Source organism: Chrysochloris asiatica, unplaced genomic scaffold, assembly GCF_000296735.1.
Source record: "Chrysochloris asiatica unplaced genomic scaffold, ChrAsi1.0 scaffold00034, whole genome shotgun sequence".
NCBI classification, from domain to species: domain Eukaryota; kingdom Metazoa; phylum Chordata; class Mammalia; order Afrosoricida; family Chrysochloridae; genus Chrysochloris; species Chrysochloris asiatica.
In genome coordinates, this window is record NW_006408552.1 from 8336824 (window position 1) to 8351270 (window position 14447).

The 14447-nt window shown below is 42.0% G+C and overlaps 1 protein-coding gene and 1 pseudogene across 1 annotated transcript in view; one reads left to right on the forward strand and one right to left on the reverse strand.

Moving 5' to 3' along the window:
- The window catches only part of AUTS2 (autism susceptibility candidate 2), a gene marked incomplete at its 5' end in the record, with an annotated part of 1396921 nt that overhangs the window by 445431 nt on the left and 937043 nt on the right, over nt 1-14447 (forward strand). The gene's annotated exons all lie outside the window — the stretch shown is intronic.
- On the reverse strand, nt 4818-5278 carry LOC102831955 (annotated as a pseudogene).

Genomic DNA, 14447 nt, shown 5'->3' on the forward strand with positions numbered 1-14447 from the left:
AGCCACCACCACAGCAGTCTGTAGAAGACTAATATGATACTATAATTCTGGAGCTCTGGTAGCGTAGTAGTTATGAATTGGGCTGCTAACCTCAAGGTTGGCAGTTTGAAACTATCAGCGGTTCCACGGGAGAAAGATGAGGCATTCTGTCCCATAAAGATTTACAGCCTTGGAAACCCTGTGCAGGGTCACTATGAGTCGGAACTGACTCCACGGTACTTAACAACAACAACAACAACAACATAATTCTGGTAGTACAGTGACTCTGTAGGCTAAGCACTGGACTGTAAACCACCAGGTTAACAGTTCAAGCCCACCAACCTCTTGCACAGATTTACAGCCTTGGAAACCCTATACACGGTTGCTAGGAGTCTGAACCAACTGGGAGGCACTTAACAACAACAACAACAACAACAACAACAACAACAACAACACTAATACTGTTCACTCGACAGTGATTGAACATTGGAGCCATCGGTTAAGTGATGACCGAGTGACTGTCCTCGATTGCTGTTGCTCTTTGCTGTCTGGGTAATTCTGTGTGCAGAGTAGATCTGCTCCATGTGGCTTTCAAGGCTCTGCCCTTTTGGAAGTAGATGGCCAGGCTTTTCTTCCAAGGTTCTGGGTCGTTTCAAATCACAAACCTTTTGGGTATCCCAAGGACTTCCTTCTAAATTTTAAAAGGCCAAAACAGCAGCATATGACCATTAGCTCACGGATTGAGGAGAATGTTGTGAAATTCCTTTGAGACAACCTGGGAAATTTGAAATTGGACTTCGTTAGATGATAGCATTAAATAAATACTAAACTCTTGGACAGTATAATGAAATTGATGTGGTTTTAGACACAGTTTGAAGTATTTAGGTATGAAGCATCATGTTCAAATAATTCAACACTTTGCTTGTATTTATGTGTTTAGGCAAGGGAACTTTTAAAAGTTCATCAAAAACTTCAGTGTTGTTGTTAAGTGCTGATGAGTTTTTTCTGACTCATAGCGATCCTGCAAAAGTACCCAAGGAGTGGCTGGTGAGTTTGAACTATTGACCTTGTAGTTCAAACACCTTTTGGTCCAGTGCATTACATGAATGGAAAGGAGGAGAGGAAGAGAGAAAGGGAAGGGAAGTGCAGACTCATGGGATCAAATTTGAATGATTAAATCTTGTGGTAAAATAGTACAGTTAGCAGATCTTGGTAAAGGGTGTACGAACACCTTTTTGTCATTTTCAGTCTTCTCTATGGGTTTGAAGGAGCCATGTTGGTGCTGTGGGTTAATTGTTGAACTGCTAACCACAAAGTTCAAAACCACTAGCATCTCCATCCCCCAGAAAGGAGACTCTTTGCTCCTTTGAAGAATTACAGTCAGAGAAACCCTGTACGGTTGCTTTGAGTGGAAATTGACTGTTTGGCAGTTGGTTTTGTTTGTGGGCGTGAATGGTTTCACTATAAAATAATGCAAGAAAATATAAGAGTATTCCTGGTGTGGTGCTGTCAGATAAGCACTGGACTGCTAACCACAAAGTCATCAGTTCAAACCCACCCTGGAATCTCTTTACAAGATCGCTGTGAATTGGAACCAACTTGATGGCACTTAACAACAACAACAACAACAATGACGAAGAAGTAGAATTTAAATGATACATTTCATTTCGGTAAATGGAAGTTGCTCACTAAAGGGTTCTGTGTTAAATAAATTGTTTAGTGTATCAGAGATCAAGACTAGGATTGTAAATTATAAGGGAGCAACCTATAATCTCAGCTGTTTGTAGGTTACATGACATTTGAATATTTTCTTTTAAACTCATGTGGGTGTGCCCAAACAGGGGAAATGTTCTTACCAGTTTTGCTCACTGTCACCCTTGGGATGGAGTTTTGAGTATTTTAAAACTTGAAAGTTAAAAACAGTCTCTGTTCTTTGAATCAAAGACTACACCTTGAGAGAGAGAGAGAATGAATATGATTAACCGATCCTATGGTTTGCAGTCCAGTGTTTATCCTGCGTCACACCGGGCCTCTTTACTGTGATTTTAATAGTAGCATCTGCAATGTTTTCTACAGCTTCCTTTACAATGTTCAGGATGTGGTAAGTACCTGCTTGAAAGGTCAGCTGTATTACTTTCATTTTTTAAAAAGGCCTTATTTGGCACCTGTTATATCACACTTTAAGGAGTTCTGCTAGTGTAGTGGTGACGAATTGGGCTGCTAACCTCAAGGTTGGCAGTTCAAATTTACCATCTATTCTGTGGGAGAAAAATTGGGACATTCTGCTCCCGTAAAGAATAACAGCCTCGGAAACCCTGTGCAGGGAATCGACTCCACTGTACTTAACAACAGTATATCACACATTGAAGTCCTGGTGTGGCGCTGTTGCCTAATGCACTGGACATCAAAGTCGTTTTGAACCACAAGGTCATCGGTTCAAGCTCACCAGCTGCTCCTTGGAAACCCTCTACAGGCTCCCTATGGGTCAGGACCCACTCGACGGCACTTAACAACAACAAATCACACATTATCCGGGTATGGTGCTGCATGATGCAGTGGACCACAAGGTCAGTTTGAACTGTAAGGTTGGTGGTTTAAACTCACTAGCCACTCCTTGGAAACCCTAGACCTGTAAGTCCTACCTGACTCAGTGGCACTTAACAACAATACTTTTCAACAACAAATCACACAACAGACTCCTGGTGTGGCGCTGTAGGATAAGCACTAAACTGCTAACCACAAGGTTGGTGGGTAGTTCAAACCCAGCAGCCACTCTTCAGAAACCCCATGCAGGGTTGTTGTGGGTCTGAATCGACTTGACAGGACACTTTATGTGTTATTGACATGTAACCCCAGGCTGTTACGGCTATTTGTTTCCATCAAGTCAATTCCAGTTCACATGCTGCAGTACATCTGCTCGGTAGGGATTTCAAAGTTGTGACCTATTGGAAACAGAGCTTTGGATCTTTCTTGTAGGACATCTCTGGGTGGCTTCATGTCAGTTCTGACTCACTGCAACCCTATATAGGGTTTTCAAGGAGGAGCTGGTGGGTTTGAACGACCAACCTTGCATCTAGCAGTCCAGATTTATCCTACAGTGCCACATTAAGTACAACTGACCTTGCTGTCCAATACTTGGCCTATAATGCCACATCAGGACTCCTTTCTGTTATTAGTCATTTGCTTAGCCATTTATGCCACCCAGGGATGCTTGTCTTCAGAGAAGAATGGTTGTACTACGTCTTCAATGCTTTCTCTCAATCGGGTCAGCTGTCTGGGAGTCTGGACAGACCCTCGCTGGTGTTTTTCTTCCTTCCATTCTGCCTCTTGAACATTTTTTAGCATTTCTGTTTTTGGTGAAAGCTTTTTTTATTTTTAACATTTTATTGTTTTTGGTGAATGCTTACATAGCAAATGAAGTTAATATTTAGCAATTTTTATACAAATTGTATCATGACATTGGTTTCATTTTTCATAATGTATTGACATTCTCATTATTTCCATTGTATTTGTGTAAGCCCCCCGCCAACCTAACCTCAGAAACGTTTGTTGTTTTCTGTGTTTGTGCGCACTGCCATTTTGGCAGGGGAGATGATATCTCATTGTTGTTTTGGTGTGGTTCCCTATGAGAAACACTGGACCTCAAGGTTGGTTTGCACAACAACGTCCACAGTTCAAACTTACCAGTTGATCCTCAGAAACCCTATATACGGTCCGCTGTGAGTCTGAAACAACTAAATGGCACTTAACAACAAACCATGACTCATAGGAGTCCTGGTGTGTCACCGTGGGCTAATGCACTGGACTGCAAGGTCGATTTGAACTACAAGGTCAGTGGTTCAAATGCATCAGCTGCTTTTCAGGAGCCCTATTGAGGGTCGCTGTGTGTTGGAACTGACTTGATGGTACTAAACAACAACAACACATGGCTAATAATTGCAAGCATCTTTTTATGTATTTGTTGGCCCCTTGAATGCCCCATGTGATGAAGTGTCTGTTCATATCCTTTGCCTGTATTTTGATTGGATTGTCACTTCGTTATTGAGTTGATGAAATATTCTATATTATTTTAGTGATTATCCCTTGTCAAATATGTTACTGCCAAAGATTTGTTCCCAGTCTCTAGGTTCTCTTTTTACTCTTTTGATAAAATCTTTTGCTGAGCATACATTATGAATTTTAAGAGACCTTAGATCCTGATGTGGTGCTGTGGGTTAATGTGCCAGACTGTAAAGCCATTTGAACTGCAAGGTTCAAGCTCACCAGCTGTTCCTTGGAAATCCTATACAGGATTGCTATGGGTTGGAAACCGACTCAATGGCACTTAACAACAACAACAAAGTTATCTAACTCATTTTCTGTCATTTATGTATTTTTAATCATATTTGATAAATTATTTTTGCCGAATATTAGGGCTTAGTTTTAACCTTATGTTATTTTCCAGGGACTTTATAGTTTTAGCTCTAACATTTAGGTCTTTGATACATTTTTGTGTTAGCTTCTGTATATGGTGTAAGGTATGAATCCTGATTCATTGCTCAGCATTGGACATCCAATTTGGCTAGCACCATTTCTTTTCTTTTTTTGCCAAAGCCAAAGCCTGATTTTGTTTACACTCATCCTAAAGCACATGATTTGGGGCTACATGATAGGTTTTAGGGGAGAGGAGGCTGACGTCCACGAAAGACAAGGACAAAGGAGCAGGACAGGAACAGGGAAGGGCCAGTGAGGATGGACCCCCAAGTGTCCTTCATGCCTAGACCCCAAACTCAGTAGGCTTCTTTCTCTGTGAGCTTGGGCCACGCTGTCTCCCCCAGGCAAAAGAGCTGCAGCTGTGTTCAGGGTTTGGAGCTGAATAACGCAAGTCTGATGAGGCCAGCAAGTCCTGCCACACCGAGGGCCATGCCCCCAACAATGGCCATGCCACCAGTCCACCTTTCTTCATGGCCTTGTCAATGAGTTAGTTGTTCCAGCTCCTTGGCTTGGTGGTTCTGGGGCTCTGTCTGCAGCACCCCTCGCACGTACCTCAGGGCCTTCCATACCCCTTGAGCCTGTAGTTCCCCACAGCCAGCTAGAAGATATAATCCCATTGCTCCTCCTTGCTTCCCTTGGGCAGCAGCTCCTTGAGCAGCCCTGTGCCTTTATGGATATCATCGTTATACTTGCTCCGCACAAGACACCAGGCGTATTCAAACTGCGTGCCCTTGGACACTGACCCTGCTGCCGCCTCAGACTGACATTTCTTCTCAAACTTCAGCAGGTTGTCCACAGACACCAGCTCATTCAGGAGGGCCTCCATGGCCACCAACCCAGCAGTCCTCTCACCAGACACTACCGCGCCACTGTCTCCATGGCCCCCCAACAAGGGCGGAGAGCCTGGCTAGCACCATTTCTCAAAGAGACTGTTTCTTCATCTTTTTAATGGACTTCGATGGATGGGTTTACTTTGGGGTTTTCAGTACTTTTCCATTGGTCTGTATGTCTGTCATGATACCAAGCTGTTTTGATGATTATGCTGTTTAATAATTTTGGAGACTGGTGAGTGTGACATCTCCTACCGTGTTTTTCTCCAGTGTTGCTTCAGCTCTTTTCTATATAAAGTTGGAGATTAGTTGTTCTATTTCATTAAAAAATGTTGTTGGAATTTGGATTAGGATTGCATTATAGTTTATAGACGGTTTGTATTTTTCACAACGTTAAGTCTTCTAATCCATGAATAGGGAATGTTTTTTTCCATTTATATAGATCTCTTTTTGTTTCTTACAATAGTATTTTATAGTTTTTCTTCTTTTATGTCGCTGGTGAGATTTATTCCTAGGTGTTTTACGCTTTTGGCAGCTATTATAAATGGTATTGATTTCTTAATTTCCTTTTCAGAGTTCTTCTTGTTAGTGAAGAGCAGGGGTGAGGGACCTTTTTTCTGCCAAGGGCCATTTAGGTACCTACAACAACATTCACGGGCCATGCAAAATTATTAACTTTAGAATTAATTAGTCTGCTATATTTGGTCAAACATTTCATTAATTCACCTCTAGTTTAATGGTGCAATAAGCACTTGACCTCAAGGTCGGTGGTTTAAACTCACCCCAGCACTCCTCAGATAGGGGTCACTATGAGTCAAAACCAAATCAGCAGCACTTAACAAGAACAATAGTGTGATGACTGGAACTGCAGTTGCCTTGGCAGGGCCACACCAAATGATTTCCCACCCATAATGCAGAGGGACTCAACTGATTTTTTGTGTATTGATCTTATATCCTGCCACTTTGCTGAATCCGAATCCTTCCTTTAGTTTCATAGAATCATGTCATCTGTGAAAACAGTTTTACTTTTTCCTTTCCAATTGTGATGTGTTTGATTTTCTTCCTTGCCTTATTGTTGTAGCTAAACTTGCAGTACAGCAGTCAGGAGTGGTGATAAAGGGCATCCTTGTCTCGTTCCTGTTCTCAAGAGAATGCCCTCAATCTTTTTTTGTTGAGAATAATGTTGGCTGTTGGTTTTGCATCTATGCCTCTAAATCTGTTGAGGAATTTTCCTTCTATTTATTGTTTTGCTGAACGTTTTCATTAGGTAGGAACATGTATTGAATTTTATCAAATCCTTTTTTTGTGTGTCCCTTGAGATGCTGATATGATTATTTGTCTTTGGTTTATTATGTGGTGAATTCCATTGATTGCTTTTCTAATGTTGAACCAGTCTTGCATCCCTGATATGGATCTAACTTGATCCTGATGCACTATTATTTTTTTATATGCTGTTGAGTTCTGTTGGCTATAATTTTGTTGAGAAATTTTCTGTCTATCTTCATGAGGAATATTTGTCTGGAATTTTCTTTTTTAGTGCTGTCTGTATCTGGCTCTGGTATCATGGTTATAATGACATCATAGAATGAATTAGGTAGTATTCCTTCCTTTTTTGTGTTCTGGAATAGTTTATGTAGAATTGGTGCCAACTTTTCTCTGAATGTTTGGTAGCATCCTCTTTGTTATTGTTGAGAGTGTTTTGTCTCTGTTATTGTTTGTTTTTTAAATACCCTGTTCAATTTCTTCTTTTGTTACAGGTTTGTTCAAATTTTTTTACATCATTCTGTGTGTTTTGGTAGTTAGTGTGTTTCAGTAGATAGTATGTTTCTAGAAATTAGTCCATTTCTACTAGGTTTTTACATTTGCTGAAGTATAATTTTTCATAATATTCTGTTATGATCCTTTGTAATCAGTTGATTTGATTATAATGTTACCCAGCTCATTTCTTACATTGGTTATTTGCATCTTCTCATATTTTCCTGGTTTTTTCTCATTTTGGTCAGTGGTTTGTCAATTTTATTGATACTCTCAGAGCACCAGTTTGCAATCTGGTTGACACTATTGACTTTCTGTTTTCTAGTTCATCTATTTCTGTGCTGATTTTGATGATTTTCCTTAACTGGTGATTGTGAACTACTCTTACAGCTCCATTTCTATTTGAACAAGTTGTATGTTTGTGGTTTAGTGCTGTTGAGTCGACTCCGACTCATAGCAACTCTATATAGGGTTGCCAAAGAGTAGCTGGCAGATTTGAACTGCTGACCGTACTGTTCACAGTCCAGTGATGATCCTACAGTGCCACACCACAAGGGTTACATTATTGGGTTTTGGTCTCTTCTCCTTTTTTGATGTGTTCTTTGATGGCTATAAATGTCCCTTTGAGCCTTGATCATGCTGTTTCCCATAGGTTTTGTTATGTGTGTTGTAATTCTCATTTGATTCTAAGAATTGTAAATTCTTTTCTAATACCCAGTAATTTTTAATTAAAGTGTTACTCAGTTTCTATGCCTTTTTTTTTTTTAACCTTCAGTTGTTGAAATGGAAGCCAAAATGAAAAATTGAGGTTTTTAGGACAATTCTTACAGACCTAGACAGCTTCTGGTCTAACACGTGTTGTTGTTAAGTGCCACCTAGTCAATTCTGACGCATAGCAACCCTGTCTCGGGTTTTCAAGGAGTGACTGGTGGGCTTGAACCAACGACCTTGTGATTAGCAGTCCAGGGCATATCCTACAGGATCATACCAGGACTCCCATACTTAATAAATATTTGGTGACTGTGAAAAGATGGAAGGGAAGCGCACCAGAAAGAACAGAAAAAGGAATTTTCTGTGACTGCTGGGTCATTTAGGTTGTGACTGTAGCCCAGATCAGGGTTCTCTAGCTTGTTCCTATTTTGAGGTGCTAGGTAACACCCTGAGCAGCTGCTGCTACCTTTCAGATGTGGGCAAGGTGCTGTCCAGTCAGTCACACGGCCTGGCCCTCACCACCCTCATAGTTGCTGTATGGTGAAGCCCATTGTTGCCACAGATGGAGATGTCAATCCCTCTCAACATGGGTCTTCCTCCTTTTCACTCTTCTTTTTCTTTGCCAAGATTTGCGACAAAAAGTAAATCTAGTTTTTTTTTTGTTCTACAGCAGAAAATTCATTTAAAAAAAACATAGAAGGTAGCAGTCTGGATGTGTGCATGGTCTCTCCCTCCTTTGCCTCAACATTCTCATTTACAAAACAGGGCTGATAAGACATGTGTGACAAGGTTGGTCAGTTGGATAAAATGACAGAACTTAGAGCAGTGCGCTGACCCCTAGTAAGTGCCCAGTGAATGTTAGTGCTTCATGCTGATGGCCTTGTGTTTAGATGGTTTAAGGCCATTAGGCTAGCTCTAATCTGCATTTCATAGTGCAATGGGAAGAGGGGAGTTGGCTTACAAGAAGACTACTTCTTATTATGGAGATGAGAAGGCATGTGTTTAATTCATGTGGAAGTCATTAATTAGTAAAAATGAAAGAGGGCCTAGGAAATGGAGCTACGAGCTAGAATAGAAATCCAGCAACTTGTCTGCGTTGACCTTCAGGGGGAGATCAAGGCAGAAATGCCTTTCTTCTTCCATTTCCCTTCACTGCATCGTAGTTTCATTTTTATTTGTGCTTTTAGTGAAATGATTTGTTGTCCAGGGAGACATGCTAAGGTGATACAGAGTACAAAAGCAATTCCACAAGGTAAGATGAAAGACAGATCTGGGCCACCGCAGCTGTAATACTGTGCGAATTACACATTTTCTTTCTCCAGTGGGCTTTCCCCGAATGAGTTGTGGTCGCCAGGAGTCCCCATCCATCCACATGTTCTGCCAGAATTCCACTGGGATCAATTTATAAGAAAATCCATCTGATGAAATCAGATGAATAGCTGGTTGTCAAGTGTATCCCGAATGCTAGACCACAATTGAGAACTTCCTTCAAACATTTACAAAAAGAGACCAGTGTTGACACATTTGGAGAAAAACATCAAAATGTTACTTACCATGTGACAATAGAAGAAATAAAAATGTAGCCTTCTTTGTAAGAGCTTGGATTACACGAATTGCAATAGAATTAAACACTGGATAATACGATGTTGTTGTTAGGTGTCCTAGAGTTGATTCTGACTGATAGCGACGTACTGTACAACCGAAGGAAACACTGCTCGGACTTGGACCATCCTCACCATCCGTGTTACTCTTGAATCCATTGCTACTGTCACTGTGCTAATCCATCTCATTGTGGGGGGGTGGTGGTGCAGGTGTCTTCCTCTTTTTCACTGACCCTCCACTTTACCAAGCATGATGTCCTTCTCCAGGGACTGGTCCCTTCTGATGACGTGTCCAAAGAACGTGAGACAAAGCATTCTGGCTGTACTTCTTCCAGTACACATCTGTTTGTTCTTTTAATGGCCCATGGTGCTTTTAATATTCTTCTCCAGCACCATTACTCAAATGCATCAGTTCTGCTGTGGTCTTCCTGTTCATTGTCCAGCAGACACCACTCATCTGTCAGTTTGTCGTACTGTGGTGACTTGCATCTTGCTGTCATGCTGGAAGCTAAGCCACTGGTAGTATATTAAATACCTGAAGGGTCACCCATGATGGACAGGTTTCAGCAGCGCTTCCAGACTACAACTAGGCAGAAGGCAAGACAGACTCCTTCTGAATGGTTACCCACTAAAAATGGTAATAACTAGCTTTGGAACACTGTCAGATACTATGACATATAGTATAAAGCATGAAGAGGATAAAAGATACTGCAGAACTGAGAAATTCTACTGGAATTTATCTAGGAGCATGGTGGCACTGTAGAATAAGCGCTGGCCTGCCAACCACACGATGGATACTTTGAACCTACCAACTGCTCTGCTGGAGAAAGGTGAGGTAGACTCAGTCTTGGAAATCTTATAAAGGGTCCTATGAATCAGCACCAACTCAATGACACTTAAAAAGTACAGTCTCTTACCTCAGAAAGGTGGACTATGAAGGTGAGAAATGGGCAATTTTCCCCCCTCAGCTCACCTTGTGAACTATATATATATATATTTGAACTCTAAGGCACCTGTTGTGTTTAGCTTCTGAGTAGAACTAGATGTATATCTGAGAGGAGAACACACCTCTGTAATATACCGATAATGTTTTTGTTTATATATGGTTTGCACACTGTATATATACTGGTTTCTTCCCAAATGGAAAAGGCACAATTAGGCAAGACTAACCAGTGGTGACGTTCCGGGTCTCAGAGCCCTGAAGTCTCTCTCATGCTCTGTCCCCTGGGGATGCCGTCTTCAGAGCCACTCTTCCACTGCGTCTCTGTGTCCAGTGAGCAAGAAAAGCGTAGCAGCCTTGGCCCAGGAACCCAAAAAAATGGTTCCCAAGTGATGGTTGGTGGTGCCCTGGACCACTGAGCTCCTCCATAGACCTGCTAATATGGGGAAGGAGGGGACATAAGACACATACCACTACGACTGTCATTGTTATTTTCATTTGCATTTTTCTTTAGAGCTTACTTTATCATTACATGCTTCACAAGCTTGTTTCCACAACTACCAGTGAAAGCAGGTGATACTAGCCTGGTACTAAAAATATGAGAAGCAAGGCTCTCCAAGTCAAAGTGTTAGGACAAGAGAAAGGGTAAGATGAATCCTAGATTTTCTGAGTGTGCAAGCTGAGCTCTTTCCAGTACATGTCAGTGTTCCTTGTTCTGGAAGCCTTACAGCCTGGCATGATGGATGGAGTGAAGAGAAGGTGGCCTGGAGCAGATAGTTAGGATAGTTGTGTAGGAACCGATCCGTTGCACAGCAATGGTAGCTCGAGTGAGGAGGCAGTCAAGTCTGCTTGCGTCTTGAGTGCGTTTGGAACAGTCATTCAGGAAGGCTTTTTGGAGGCTATAAGACTCAGGGAAGGGTTTGGCTGGCTGAAAGCAGTGTGGTTTCACCAGAGCTGTAAAGCCAGATAAAAGGAAAGCTTACCTCTCATGTAAATTGGCAGCACATCTCTGCACCTTAGCTCTAATGCTTTTCCCTTAATCAAAGTGCTTCAGGTAAAATGGAGCTTGAAAGCATCAGAAATCAGGAGTTGAGGGTTTTCTGTAATCCTTTCCACCACCCCCACCCCAATCACAACTTCTTGTTGTAGAGAGGGCAAGGGGACGGACTACTCTACCAGCTCAGCAACTCTGGGAGAGGCCTTCTCATTTCATCCTATTGCTACTCCTCAGTGGGCCTACTTTGGTCATGTGACCATTCACAAATCACTCACAGCTGGGCCTTGGGGAGGGAGTGATTCTCATGAGCTGCCTAGGCCTTCCCAGTCTGCCTGGGCCCTCAGATCATCTTCAGTAGAGAACTGAGCTACTGTTACCAAAGAATAAAGAAAAGATGCTCAGTTGGCAAAAACGTTATTGTCGAGGTGGTTTTAATTTATAGGAACCCTCTATAGCATTTCCAAGGAGCAGTTGGTGTGTTTGAACAGCCGACCTTGTGGTTCACAGTCCATTGTGGATCCTACAGCACCACACCAGGAGTCCACACCACTATATATATGTGTGTGTGTGTGTATATGTATATCCATCCATCCATTTATATCTACCTGTGTTTAAAATCCTTGATGAACTTTCTTTCCCTTAATGCAGAATAAAGTAACTGGTTCTCCCTGGTGGAGTCAAAAGTAAAGCAAAACTTGGGACTGTGCCCTTGAGAAAAGCAAGTGATTTAAAGAGGACATGCACAGGGCTTAGGCAGTGTTCAGAGGGAAATTAGAGCGCTGCGGCCAAGCTAAACCAATAGCTCCTGAATCATTTTTGACTCTTAGGGACCCTATAGGAGTGAGTAGAAGAGCTCCTTAGAGCTTTGAAGACTGTGAATCTTTCCAGGAGCAAAGACCTGATCTGCCCCTCACAGAGCAGCGGCTGCAGTAGAGGCCCGGACCTTGTGGGGAGCTGCCCAGGCCTTCCAGGACTCTTCTAAAGCTGCTCAGGCCTTAGGAGAACCTAAATTGTAATGATGACTTCCATTCTTAGTGTGGAGCTTTAAGCTTTCACCAACACTTCTGTGCTTACCCTTTTCCCAGGTGAAGATTGAGAAGAAGGCAGGATTTGAGGGACTCTGGCACCAGACTAAAATGTTCACTAAACACCAAATCCCTCTCTTAATCCTGTCTCAAAGCCAAGTATTTAATGTACATAACTGTTTCATTGATCGCTTAAGATGATACCACTGCAATTCTCAAGAATGCAGAAGCAATTTTGACTTCAGAGTCATACATTTTTAAGCAGATAATTCCTAATTTTTCCTTGATCCTCTAAAAAATTAGATACTTTCCGTATGAAATTGAAAGCCTTGAAAGTGAAGCCTGCAGAAACATGTAACTCTAGTCAAGATACTTGTCTCAGATGACGTTTAACGCGTCTACAAAAGATATTTTTCCCATCAGCTCAGTACATTCAATGGGGTCTTGAAGTACATAATAGCAAGTTCAGCTTTAGCAAGTACAGCTTTCAAGAACTGCACTGGGCCCTTACATTCCTCCATCATCATTGTTGGGTACAACTTGTGTGGTCTTCAGATTTTAAAATGACTGAGGTCATTACTGCTGGTTCCTAACCCCCCATAGCTTTGTAGTAATTAAATGCTGGTGGTTTTGAAAAGACAGGGAAATTTTAAGAATAGCTGGTTCTAAAAATATCTGTGTGCATATCTGTGTGCATTTGTGTGTGTGCCCAAGTGTCTGTGTGAATATGTTGAAGCAGACAGAGGATATATTTTGATGAGGCATTTTACTGTGTTGAGAGTTTCCTTTGGAAACCCTAGAGCATTTCAGTGGGATTATAGTATGTAATGAATGACTTGATTCTGATGAAATCATGGAACCTTAGCCATTCAGGCCCCATTATCATTCATTTTGTAGCATGTTGATTGTGGGAAGATCTTTCTCCCTACTTTCAGCTTAGCTCTCTAAGCACACAAGAATTAAAAATAAATGCTGCATGTGATTTAGCTTGAGTTTCTACATGTGTGCGTTTGTGTCGTGTGTGTGTGTGTGTGTGTGTGTGTGTGTGTGTTCTCTTTCCTGCTTGGGGAAGATGTTTGAACTCTGTGGCAATTCATTAGAAAAGGTGCATTGTTCAGTAGCTCTGAGAGCACCAACATGTCCCCTTTTCTCTCTTGGACTAGGACGGCTCCCATTACTTTGCAGGACCTGACTGCTCCAATTGTTCCCAGAGGCCAGAGCCTTCCTGTCCAAGTGGGCTGTGCCAGGCTTTATGGCCTCAATAGCCCCCTGTGATTGGAATGTCAAATATTGGTGTACCTATCAGAGTCTAGCCATGTGTCCGAGACAGGAGCCCTTCTTCAGAGCCCCCACGGATGGATCACATGCCTTCTCTCAAAAGAGCAAACAAACACTTTTTTGTTTGGGCTCCCCAATGTTTGGCAGAGAACTATAGCTGTAATTATATATCCTCATTCTTGTTCCTCTTTCCCTGTCTTAAGTATTGCTCCCTCCCCCTCCCCCAACTTTATATAAAAGCAGCTAGCGTTGGCTCTGAAATAAATGTCCTGAATGAATAATAATTTCTTTCATTTACACAGTAATTAAACCTGTTGGATGCTGCCTTAGTGCTTTACTGCACTCTAATTTGACTGGAAGACTTGGCCTTTGTGAATTCAAAGAAAAGGAAAAAAATAGAAATGAAATACCTACTGAGCCTGTTAGGAGGCCATTTTTCAAAGGGTTCTTCGTTCTCCTCTTCTCATCTTCCCATCTTTGACTATTGTTGTTGTCAGGTGCCATCGAGTCGGTACCAACTCACGGTGATCTTATGCACAGCAGGACAAAACCCTGCCCGATCCTAGGCCAGCCTCACTACTGTTGCCACGCTTGAGTCCCTCGATGCTGTAACTTGGCCAGTCCATCTCATTGGAGAGTCTTCCTGTTTTTCTCTGACCCTCCACCTTACCAAACATGATATCCTTCTCCAGAGACTGGTCCCTCCTGACAATTATGTGGAAAGTATGAGAGACGAAGTTTAGCCATCTTGGCCTCTAAAGAGCACTCTGGCTGCGCTTCTTCCAAAACAGATCTATAGGTTCTTTTGACAGCCCATGGCACTTTCAATATTCTCCTCCAACCCCATAACTCAAAGGC